The sequence below is a fragment of the Micropterus salmoides genome, unplaced genomic scaffold, assembly GCF_014851395.1.
Source record: "Micropterus salmoides isolate LMB-PRFRI ecotype aquatic unplaced genomic scaffold, ASM1485139v1 Ms_hic_scaffold_3, whole genome shotgun sequence".
NCBI classification, from domain to species: Eukaryota; Metazoa; Chordata; class Actinopteri; order Centrarchiformes; family Centrarchidae; genus Micropterus; species Micropterus salmoides.
Window position 1 is genome coordinate 30,070,532 of NW_024042261.1, and position 12,815 is coordinate 30,083,346.

The 12,815-nt window shown below is 41.2% G+C and overlaps 1 protein-coding gene across 3 annotated transcripts in view; it reads left to right on the forward strand.

Annotated features, from left to right (window-relative positions):
- robo1 (roundabout, axon guidance receptor, homolog 1 (Drosophila)) overlaps positions 1-12,815 on the forward strand; it is a 200,482-nt gene that overhangs the window by 127,424 nt on the left and 60,243 nt on the right. The window lies entirely within an intron of this gene.

Here is a 12,815-nt window from a genome sequence, read left to right on the forward strand (position 1 = left end):
TTGGTGTTTGTGGTTGACTGTTCACATGTGACAGACCATGTTTATACATGTATGTAGTTACATGTCTGTTTTCTTTGGAACGTGAATCTTCATTTTAGATTTTAACAAATAAGCAGACTCAAATGAGATAAATGTGTGTGGCATTGCTTTTCTCCAACCTTTCTATCAGATAAATGGATGTAGATACTGTTAATTTGTCAATGTCAACCCTGTGCGCAAAGGCACCTGTTATCAGTACAGTCCCGCAGCCAAGTGGTAGTTAGACAGCTGGATTAATCCTCTCTTTATAACAGATCACCTCCCTCTTAACCTTTCAGAAAACCTGGGAGGAGAGGGTGAGGGATGAGACGGGCAGAGATGATCACACAAGATGATAGTGTTGCTGTTAATGAGCCCTGTGCTATCATCAGAAGTAATGACTTTAACAGAAAAAAAGGCTTTTATCTATGACTTCACAGCACAGCTGCTGTACCTGTAAACGGTCACCTCGTGGAAACCAACTGATCCATTTGTTGTGATGCGTCTGAATTCTGACAACTCTTCAGGGTCAGAACCTCTTTTATATACAATGGAACTCTTAAGGGCCAGAATCTCTTTGTGTATACAAGGCAACGGTGTTATGATAAACTTCACACAGAGAGAGAGATAATTTTCTGAAGGATGAAAGCATTCCCATCATATGTTTCCTTTGGGATGTGGTTGCTCTCAAAGCAGCACTCCTGCCGACAGAGATTTGGGAGATTCCAGAAGACCTTAAAATCTTACCAAACATGAGGGAGGGCAATGAAAATATAACACGGGGAGAGACGTCCACAACTAGCATAAATGTGTTATCTTCAAAGTGAATATTTCTTCTTGTCCCCGTTCTTTGCATCTTTTATATATTTTCCCTGACAAAACACTTCTTTGAGACTTCATTCTCTGACAGATATGTTACTGATAATTAGGTTTCCAATAAAAGAGCACCAGACATATGACGGTACCCTCCTTCTTTTGAACATTTTCTTTCATGGGGAACTTTGGGTAACTTTTCCTCTTGAGATACAAAGTCAGAAAAGCAATTCACAACTACATACGTCTGTGAGTTTTTCCTTCCTTCTCTCTCTCCCTATTTAACTCACTTGTCTTTCCACATGTTTCTCCGCACCTACTCATTTTGAAGCTCTGCTCTATCATTACCTGGGATGGAGGTGGGTTTATGGTGTGTTTTGCACTCTGTAGTTTCCCTTCCTTCCTTTTCTATTTGCCCCACATGCAAATAAACGTCATGCTAGAAGAGCAGTACTTTAGGTTATCTGCTCTCTGGTTTTTGTTAGCGTTCTCTTTTCTCTCCACTGCTCCTTCAGTGAGGCGAACAGACACAGCTCTGGAAGTGAATGGTATTTACACTCATCGGTGTGCTGTTCACTATGAGCTTTTGAATTGCATAGCCTCATTACGTGAAAAGGAGCAGCCAATGCTCTGCAGACTGGAAGGGCATTCTCTTGCTCACTTAAATCGTGTATACATAGTATAAAGCAATGCTTAGCTAACTTACTGATCAGTCAAATGTAATGTGCATTTAATTACATTTTTAATGTAATTGCAAGTTGGATAACGTGTCCTACTTTTGAAGTTTGCTGTTAAAAGAGGCTTGGCGAGTTAGTTTTTGGTTTGTTCAAAGTTTGACATGTCCTTGTCGTTGAGGTGAGAGTTCATGACTTAAAATAGTCAGGTCAGTGTGGGGTGTTCTTTTCCACACTTTGACACTAAAGCTCCTCTTAATAGCTGGTTCTGAAACATGCTTGCCTTTGAAGCTAGGTCAATATGCATATGTACTAAACATATGCACAAGCTGGATGAGGTTTTCTATTTTAAAATTCTCCCAAGGATGAAAGCAAGGTCAGAGACATTACGCTTGAGCAAGAACAGCCATTTGAATATTTTGCTGTGTGTAGACAGGTGTTAGAAGGGATGTAAGTGCTTCTAAGCAGTGTTTATACACATCTTCCAGTGAACTAATCATGTTCCATGGTCTATATTCCCTTGGTAAATCATCAACAGTGTCTTTCCTACGGCACGTTCCGCACAGTTTATTATGCTAATTTTGGTGTTAGGTGAGTGTGCATAATGTTTGTACACACATGTTGGTGCATATGTGTCAGTGTGTGCACATGTGTTTGTATATAGTTATGTGTTTATATTCCTATGAACTATGACTTCTTTGTCTTTCATTACTGTTTCCATGACACACGTCTGCTTGCTAAAACTTAAGTGGGATGGAAAAATTGTTTGAGTAAATGAAAAGTAAGTAACCAGAGTAGAGAAGATAGCAGTGCACTGGCCTAGAAGTGAGAGCTTTGGTAGACATAATCTCTTTTATGCCTTTAATTTGGGAGGATTAGTAACCTACATTCTCTCCCCTCATCTCTTCAGGGCCAGCCTTTTATGGATGGACACGGCTCCCTTCATTGCTCCTACCCTCCAATCATTTTGGGTATTCTTCTGTACAATAACTTAAAATACTTGTAACTCCGGGTATTTGAGGGTTGAAATTGATTTTAGTAAATGCCTGCACATACAAATGTATTGATGCATGATTTTTCTTAAAACACAAAATACATAAATACACCAGATCAGCATATCACATTTTAAATCATACAGTTACATTCTAAACTGTGTGTTTGTTTGTTTTGGTTTTTTTTTAATTGAGCTTTTCTGTGTATGAATGTTCATTCTTGCCTATATATGTAGCTCTTGGGGTATGATTAGTAAGAGGGACGATTGCCAATCATCCTTAATTTTTTTCTGGGCAGCGATGGTGGGGCTGTTGTTTTGCTGTTATAGTATGTAAGGATGCATTGTGATTATGTAACACACACACACACATTCACACCCACTCATCTAAAACCACTCCAGCATGATAAATTCATATCACCTACTGTTGTCCTCCATTGATCTGGCAAACACAGGCCTTCATTGATTGCGGTCATCTGCAGATTACAATCAGAAAGATACACAGTCCGAGGTCTTCTTTAAGCTTGAGGACACAAAAGACAGATGCTGGGCTGTAAAATTGCTGAATCTTAATCTGTCCAGATGCCACCCTGCAATCTTCCCAATCTTCCTTTCCCATTCCATGTACTGTGCTAATACATCTTGTTTAATCTGTGTCAAGTTTTTATAGTGTCCTTCGAGTGCCAGGGAAGGGGCTGGAATTATTAGAGCTATTTGGTTCTGCATAAATCATAGCATTTGATGATGAATGACTCTGCGTGAATGCTCCATGCAGTTTTGTAATGCCACAGCATAGCAATAGATTGATTTATTTAAAGCATAGTTCATAATGTGCTTTCATACTTTGTACTCATTTTTATTGATGTCTTCATTTGATATCCACATCAGCACATTGAACAAACTGCTGCTCCTCTGATGATTTACACTGGATGAATTACACCCATCTGTGTGCCTGCAATAATTCAACTCTTTATTTGTGTGACCTGAAATGAAAAGGGCCCATTATGTGCCCTTTTTATTACAATATTCCCTTTATAATAAAGAAATATCCCATACTATAGGATTTAGTGTGTAAAATAACATTAATTTGGTTCTAAGAGCCACAACATAGAATTAGAGATAGATAGAGAGTGAGGCAGAAGGCCAAGAAATAGAGTAGAGGAAGTAGACTGACAAAATGTGAGTAGAATTGAGACAAGAACAAAAAGATTAAACATTTTGGCTGTGGTTACAGTTGATAAGTAGAGCACATTCCAGAAAGTCTCCCCAAAAGTATTCAGAACAAATTCACATTTCCTCAACACTCATTTCCCACCACCCCTGGACATTTTCTTCTTTCACACAACATGCTTCATTTCTGCTCATTTTCTGAAAATATTCACAATTATACACAAGCAGCCGTGGAGGTGGCTATGCAAGAAGGGGGAGTGGGCTTAAGGGCTAAAAGACTGATGACCCTGTCGTTTACCCATTTACTATTAATCTTTTTTTTTGATGTGAAGTAAATTGTATTGCTTCGCACATCGCCAAGCATCCCCGTGCCACCCCTCTCTTAGCCGGCACGCTAGCTCTCCTTGAAGAAGCTTGTGAAAGACTAACCTCTGATCAAGCGCCAAGGGCCTTCCCAGATCAGGCCAGAGTGCCCTCTTGACCTTTGTCTGCTTAACTCCAAATTATGATGTATTAAGGCACAAAGGACTACTAATGGCTTTGCATGTATTAAACATCTGTGCTGCCCCGTCATCAAAGGGCCATTTACAACAGGACCATAAATACGCTCACAGGAAGTAGTGGTGAGTAAAAAAGGTCAGGGGTCAAGGCAAGCGTGTGAAGTAGACCTGTGGCTAATTATTGGCTTGCGAGAGCCTTTGTACTGGGAGCCAGCTGTAAGACAAGAGGACTATGGTCTTTAATATCCGGTTTGTAACCCCTAAATGTTTCTCTGTATCCAAGAGGAGCATTTCTGGCGGACAGAAATGGCGGCTACAGCTTTGATGATGGTTGGGCTTGTCCTCCAGTCTTGAAAGCAGATGATAATCTGCACTGCACGTGCCTAGAGAGAGAATGCCACACACTTGATTGTGGTGAAGACCATTTCCCGTTATCATAACGTATGATAGTAGGATGGCAGTCAGACTTCAGGACAGCGTTAGTCTTCTTTCAAAGCGAGTGAGCATTGTCTCAGTTTAGAGTGTGGCTCCATTCCTGTGGTGTCAGAAATTACACAGTTGGTCTGAAACGACAAAATCCTCTGTTTGGACTTGACTTGGCCACAGAGTGCAGTACTGTTTAGCTCAAAACCCCTCAATTTGCTTAGACTTAAATGAGACATTGAGAAGTCACCAGACATTCCTGAAGCGAGTGAGCAATCACTCTGTATTGTCAGGGCATAGAAATGATAGAGGAGCGTAATCAAATAACTGAGGGATGGTGAAGGTAGACCACAGGTTTATAGGTTACCACAAATATTGATAGTGTTTACTGGAATTTGAAGTTTTCCTAGAACTGAGGGTATTATAACTGTTGGGGTTTTTAGGTGATTTCAGTCATGATTGTTGTGGGTGAATGACTAAGTTAGTTGAGCAAATACTTGATTCCACTTCCCATGGCTTTGTCTGTGCATATCTTTAAAAACATATGTCATCCCACTCAGTATGGGCTTTGAAACAAAATCTCCAACCACTGAATCTCCTTACAAGAAACAAATCAAATGATCTTAAATTAGAAGACCTTCAAATAGTTTAAGTACTGTTAACCTGAGCAATTGGTTATGTTCTGAAAGTCAGTAAGTCATTGCCCCCCTTAATTAAAATTAATTAACAAGATAATGGATGATTCTTAATTGTTCCATTTATCTTTGTTCCAGATGTGCTATAGAGCTCGCGTTGCAACAACATCTTTCCACTTGACAGAGAATTAAATATCTAGAGAAAGACAGGATGGCATTGTATTAGTAAAAAGCAGACTTTGTTTACCCCTGGATTTAATCCCCAGTCACTTTGACACGTTTCTTTAAGAGAGAGGGTAATTACAGTCAACCTCACTGTAAATTATAGTAAATTTCATGAACACTGGCAGCAGCACAAAGAGCTTTTGTAGAGGTGGATGATGACATTTTATATTAAGTAATAACTCTATTAAGTGTTATTCAGTCAAGGATTTGGCTGGCTGCAGTTTCTCTAAGGTTATAATAAAAAAAATATTGAGATGACTCTTAACAGAGATACAGACATATTCCAATGTTCCCTATATAGAATAAAAAATATATAAATAATAAAAAAATGAACCCACACAGCAAAGTCATGAAATGTTGCCAGGTAATGACAAACGGGTGAAATGTTTCATTTTACCCAGCTTCAGCCAAATCATTCAAATATAAAGATATTTTTTAGCAGAATTAGTCATAAATCTATATGTAAAACATTATAAAGTTACCACTGAGATCATGTACAAGAAGGAACACTACTCCCTTTCACCTCTCAAGAAAGTATTAGAGAAATATATATCTTTCTTGATTTTTACCTTTTTGTTTCAGTTTCTCATTCTGCTTGTGTCTCTATAGGCTATGTTTCTGTCTGGTTGCCTGTCTGTCTCTCTCTGGGGGAGTATACTAGGTCTATAGAGGTCTCACCCGTTTTCCTCTAATTGGCCAGCTCCCCTCTTTCCTTGCCTGTTAGATAATTGGACATGCTACCCCAACCCTCGCATCCCAATCATTGGCTCTCTCCAGCCTCCTCTGTATTCCACACACTTCTTATCCCAGTGTGAGTCTCTCAATGGACCCGACTTTGACCACTGGATCAAAGGGAATATACAATCGTGCACTGTCCAGACACATCATGGCTCAGGCTGTTCTCGCCTTGCTCACAATACCAAATACCAGTATGAGATAAATTCTTATGTCCAGTATATTGCATCCAACTTCTCCCTCTTCCACAGGCCACATCGCCTTCTGCAGTACATGAAGAACAAGGTAATTCGTTTTGGGGTAGCCCTGCTGGAATTATTCATAAGGGGTTCAATATCAAAATATTCTGCTCTGCTCTGGCCCTTAATAATTCATACTTAGCATCTGTCTTTATTGGTATAGGGAGCAGAGGAGTCATCCGTCACTATAGGGAACCTTGGTTTACCTAGTACCCAGTCCTAGTGTTGGTTGTCGGGGTTTACAGAGGTAGGGCAGGAGGGAGGAAACAAAAGAAGGAGGTGTGTGGATGTGTCACATTGACGAGTGGTCCCCCCCCATCTCTGGGAAGGAGGCACCTCGAAGAAGGACAAGGCTGAGCTGTTGACCTTTGGGAAAGGACCATTGGCTTCAGATTGAGTGATGGTGTTAGCCGCTAGTGTAAAACACCTCTATTAGGAATGCCTGGCATGCTTGGGCGCTTCTAATTATGAAGAATGCAAAACAACAGTCAGGAGAGACAGGAGAGGTCGCCTCGCAGTCAGCCATACACCAGCCTTACTCACCAGCTACTGCTATGTGGGACCCACCACCGTGTGACTACTTGTCTTACCTCACACACACACATAGCCATAGACATCTTACATATTCCCTACCTAAGTTTTGTATTGTAGTTATTTGCCCCCCATTATAGTATATGCCTACTCTACTGGCTGCAATACTTGAGTTTTTGTTCTGTTACTAACAGTGCTTTATTTCCTAAAGTGTAACATACCCATTGCACAATGGGCATTTTGCATTTGAGCTCAGTGAGTAGGAGTTCAGACAGTCCCTGGAGGACATTTAAGAAAAAAACTGAGATCAGACCAAGAACTTGGACCCAGAGAAAAATAACTCCGCATTTGTGCTTACTAGAAAACAGCCAATGATAAAAGCCATCTGTATGCAATTTGACTTGACTGTGTTGTCATCCCGCCTCCCTGTAAGGTATCCCGGTGAGGCAAAGGCCTTGTAACATTATCAGCAGATATGCATATCTACCGGGGAGTCAGCGATGAAGGGAGGAATGGACAGGCAGAAGGGAGTCCCCAGAGACTTTCCCACTGAGAGACGGAGGTCAGCAGCAGAACAGAAATAGGATTTTTTTTTCCGGGAGATGTGAGGGAGTAAGAGGATGGTCCCTTCTCCATCCCTCGAACCCCCACCTCCCTGCCTGATCAGTCACTAAGAACTGAGAGCTCATTATAACACGCCACAGAGAAGAACAGTAGAGGTTCTAGACAGGGAAAAGCTGGGACATCACTTTCATCATATTCTTTATGTCTTTAATGGTAAATGTATGTCTTGTAACTGTTAGGCTGATGTTTCAACCATTCCCTATCTCTAAATGAATACAAATCAAGATACAATGGTATATTTTGATGATTAACTATTGTAAAACCTTTCAGTGTTCATCCATGTTTCAGCAATAAAATATTTTTCCCCTGTGTGTATTCAGGATAACCCAACTGGCAGATTTGTCATCTCATACAGTTTTACTGTCACCAGCCCCCATAAAACATCTCTATGTATTTAGTGGCAGCCAAGCGTTGCTGTTTCTCTCAAAGGAATGTCCTTGTGCCCGCCCCAGTAACCTTGAGTCTAATGAAGGAGGTCAATCTGAAGCACAGGGGGGAGTCTTTTAAAGGAGAAATACAAAATAGAATGAGGGAATAAAAGACTCAGGATTGCTAATGATAGCGGGAAGGAGGACGGCCCTGGGAGCCAGGTGATTATTCATTATCTAGAAATTCATCTCAGCCTTTCCTTCTTTCTTGTATGGTTTTCTCAATCTCTCTTCCTTACCCTCTCATTCTCTCTCTTTGTCTCAAATAGATCTGAAAAAGCCATTGTTGGATTTTTGTCACATCTCAGCAAAAATGTATTCTCTCCTCGCATTTTTGTCTCCCAACACACTTGTTGCCTTGGTGTCTGGGATTTAATATTCCAATACTTTATATGCATGCATCTTTAAAGCATTTATTTTCTGTAGGTAGGAAATGAACAGGGCCCAGCAGAGAGTCAGTGTTAGGGGAGGGCTAGAATAAAAAAATAGAGACACAAATGAGGTCCAGGTGTGCGGGTAATCAATTTCATGGAGTTTGGTTTTGCAAGCCTGCACGCTGAAGGAGACTGTCATAATTGGGCCACCATTTCAGACAGGTAATGGCTTTACAGCATTCATTATTTTTAGGATATACACACAGGGACACACATTCCTGCATGGACCCATAGAAATCATAGGCCATTGAACACAATTGAGACAGATAGGTTTGTGGCATTGCCTAGTAACCCCCATGTTTCAAGGACTCTCAGGCTTGTTCATTCATCATAAGGGAAGGGCTTTTTGGAGGAGCTTTTTTCTGACTGTGGTCAGATTTATCACATCGATTTATCACATCAAACTACTGTTTGTCTTGTTAACATTAGCTAGATGGGGTGTCCAAGCTGAAAGTTAAAGGGACTTTTATTAAGGCTAAACTGTAAATGGATACACATCACTAAGCTGCTATACACAGGTGACCAGTCCATGGATACCAATGGTTCATTTTAGCCAGCTCCTGTTTTCTCTGGAAACTAGCAGATAACAAAAAATTTCAGTAGCATGTATGATTGTTCTGACATTTTATTATGTTGTAATTTTGCATACAAATCACAGAAATTCATCTGTCTGGCACTTCACACTAGGAACATTCATGTGACTGACAGAGCCAAATTCAAATGTCTGTTCAGTGCTACCACTGTCTAGTCAATAATTGTCATTTATATGACTTGCTGCCTTTGTGCTGTAAAAAAACTAAATTAAATTATGAAACTGCATCTTAATTGGTCCCAATTTACTGTTTTTCTGCTACTACAGCAGAAATTGTCTGGTCGTCTCGTTTGAGGGAGAAACAGACATCTACTGACACACACGTACACACAAACCATGCATGAACAAAAGAACATGCATCTTACAGTCTCTCATTTTTTTCCTGCCTTAATGGATCCAATTACTCTTTCAAAGACTGCCAACACTGTACCTTATGGTGAGGCCATTGAGATGGTAATTCAGTTGTTTTTAATGGACACACTCTTAATAATAAACCTGTGGGGGGAACGATTTTCCAGACAAATTTCAGCTCACGTTGTAAATGTACATTATGCTAATGTTAGGTGCAGAGAGGATGTCTCATGAGGTAGAGGGTGTCATATATTCAGCTTTTAAAATGGAGGAACCCTTTCTGTAATTGCCCCTAGTTTTTTTACACTAATGGGAAGTGAGAGGTTTGCTTGGAGCAGCACACAATGTGTTAAAAAGCATAGACATGGACATAATTATGTGCATATCACCTGCTGAGATACAGTATGACATGTTTCACCAATCTTCATTGTTTATTAGTTATGGTTTACATCCTGAATATACTCTGCCACATCCACTTGCATTGTTTGAGGGAGTCCTGTTTGAGGGAGTAAAACAATGACAGCACACTTTAAAAGATGAAAAGTGTTGTGGTTCATTTAACGTTAACCCAATGCAAAACATTCCTGCTGGTCCCTTCACTCAGATCTAGTATCGTCTCACTGTAGAGCCCAGCAGGATTGTGTTCTTGGCTTGTCTCCTGACCAGCCATTGAGTTACCTTCCCGTCCCCCTCACAGGTTCTCGATCTCTGACACTTACCAGACAGGAGCCTGGGATGGAGACCACCGGACACAGAGGAGGTCACTGTATCCGGTTTCACCGGAGAGGATGAATAGATCTGGGACAACCAAACACACACTGCCCCTAGACTGCCTAGGGCACCATGGTCCAGAGAAAAGAGGGAGGGAGAATGAGAAAGAGTGACTGAAGTGCATTCCTGAAAGGAGGAGAGATGGGATTGAATGACAAGGGAGGACGGGGGGCCACTGGTGACACTGGCAGCCAGTAGTATCAGGTTTTCTCTCTGAAAAGCAGGCTTGGAAAAACAATGACTTTGGCATCTGTCTGGAAGGGAGAAACGGAGACGAGGATCCTGTGCTGTGGAGTGCTGAGGGTTCACGGGAATGCCTTTAATGTTACTCCGCCTGGGCTCTCATCGGATACTTCATGGCTCTCCTAGTAGAATGTAACATGAATCAAACTCTGTTGCTGTATCAATTATAGCGGCACACTCACCAACTCTGAAGATCCCTATTGTAGCTGAAAACACTGAAAGAGAAGATTACAGTGAATAACAGAGGTTTGTGTGCCAAGATGACTTGTCTTGTCCTCAGGCCATATCCTACATTAAATAAGGATCAGCATTCCTCCACTCTACAGATGTAGGTCATGTAGCCACAGTGGTGCAAGCAGCATTTGAGTTTTGCTTCATTTGTTTTATTACCCATCTTTGTGTACTATGTGAATTTTCTGCCTTTGCATCTCATAGATCAAATTGAGTATCTTGCTCCACTTTTCCTTATATTTCACTGCACCCACGGAGCTTAGATAAAATCAAATCAACTTCTCTCTCTAGGCTGTACACACATTATTCACTAAACAGTCACACAAATAGAGCATAAGATTGCTTTTAGAAGTGGGGGCGGCAAATTAACTAATGGATTTGTTAACAAAACGAAAGAAAGATAAGAAAAAGAAAAGCATTAAACCAAAGACTGAAACTATATAATATAACATCTATAAATCTAAGATATGACAGAATAGAATTGGTCCACAATAATGGTGCAATAATGATAGGCAAACAAATATATTAGAAATACCAATCCTCTAAAATCACATGCAGGCTTATTAATTAATTCACGATATTCAATTATAATGTTATATTTGAGTCATTAAATAAAAAGTTCAGTCCCCTTTACTGCCTTAAATTTTAAATCTATAATTCAAACAAAGATGCTGCAGTAGTTTATAGTTAGGGCAGCCTTTATAAAGCCTGAGAGGCAAAACCCAGGGCATCAAAATAAGTATAAAGTCAACTTACTGTTATGAACAAAACAGTATTCCTGTTGCAGTGATAACTGAAAGCAACTAGAAGAACATCTCAACATTTTTATGGAGAGAGAGATTTTAGTGGGGCTACCAGCAGAGTTTCAGGAGCGGTACCACACGTCATTGACGTCACTCCCGGCTTTCCATAAATACCCACACAACGCACTTCCTCTTCACTCTCGAATTCCGCAGACGAACTGAGACCATGAGATAGCGTGTCGAGCTCGCTACACTAACATCCATTAATGCAAATTATTACAAGCTACTTCCACCCACTTACCTCATGAGAAGGGTCAGCACATCACTATCCCCATCGGACGCTGAATTATTCGGACGGACTCGCAACATCTTCTACATTCACGTCAGCAGACCCAGCACAAGAAGCGGAATTCTCTCCTCCGTATCCATGCTTGAGGCCCTGCTTTCTACAATCCTAAAGTCAGCCAGGGAGCAGGTGAGTCCAGCCTTAATGCCATGCGCCTTCCACGGTACACTCTCCTCAACAATCAGAAACATTGCACCCAAAGAATCCTCCGCCTCTCATCAAACATCCGCTCACAGCGTTTCCACAGGCCAGCAAGGACCCGGGTCTTCACAAACAATCAAGACACGAACTATAGCCACTCTTCAGAAAACGGTTAAAAATGTAATAATTCCGATTTAGAGAACAGACAATACAGCAAACTTTCATTCATTAGGGGCCTTCGGCACCGGGACTCCAGCGCCCCAGCTGGACACTTTGGTTTGACCAAAAATCCACTTCCACACTGCTTACAAGCCACAGCTTGCATCACTGGTGTAATCAGGGCCCACTCGACCACGCAACCCTAATATGCCCCCCAAGTGGTACCCGGTCTCATCCTGCTTTCCGGCTCCATTGCTGCTGTGCCAAGCTCTCCGGTTTTCCCCAACCTCCGGATTCCAAGGTCTGCAGAGAAACAAGTCTTCTCATGACCATAGATTCTAGGATTCACTCTCAAAACAATCCGTTTCACACTGCAATCTGGATTGAAAACTCATTTCCCAATTCCTCTGCTTTGGCTCAATCTGCATCAATGGGACTGGGTTCAACTTTTTCTATGACGAACAACTGTGACACCCCAAGATACCAATCATACACCGCTGCCACATTTTCTGCAGGTTTTTGGGGGTTCTACAAAGAAGACTAATCGCAGCAGAATGGTCCCCGAAACCCTACTACCAACAGCATAGCCTCTCACAGGTTACAGGCCAGCTTCGAAAAACTCAGCCACTGTCACAACTAGCACAACATGCCCTCCCCGTCATTCGATCTCTTCACCATGTCTTATTTCATCAGCACGCCCACAGTGGCTACAAAACACACTCCACGGAAGTCCATCTTAGCTTCTCTTCCAAACTTCCAAAAGTATTCTCAGATAACCCAACTTCTTAGAGGTCTTCA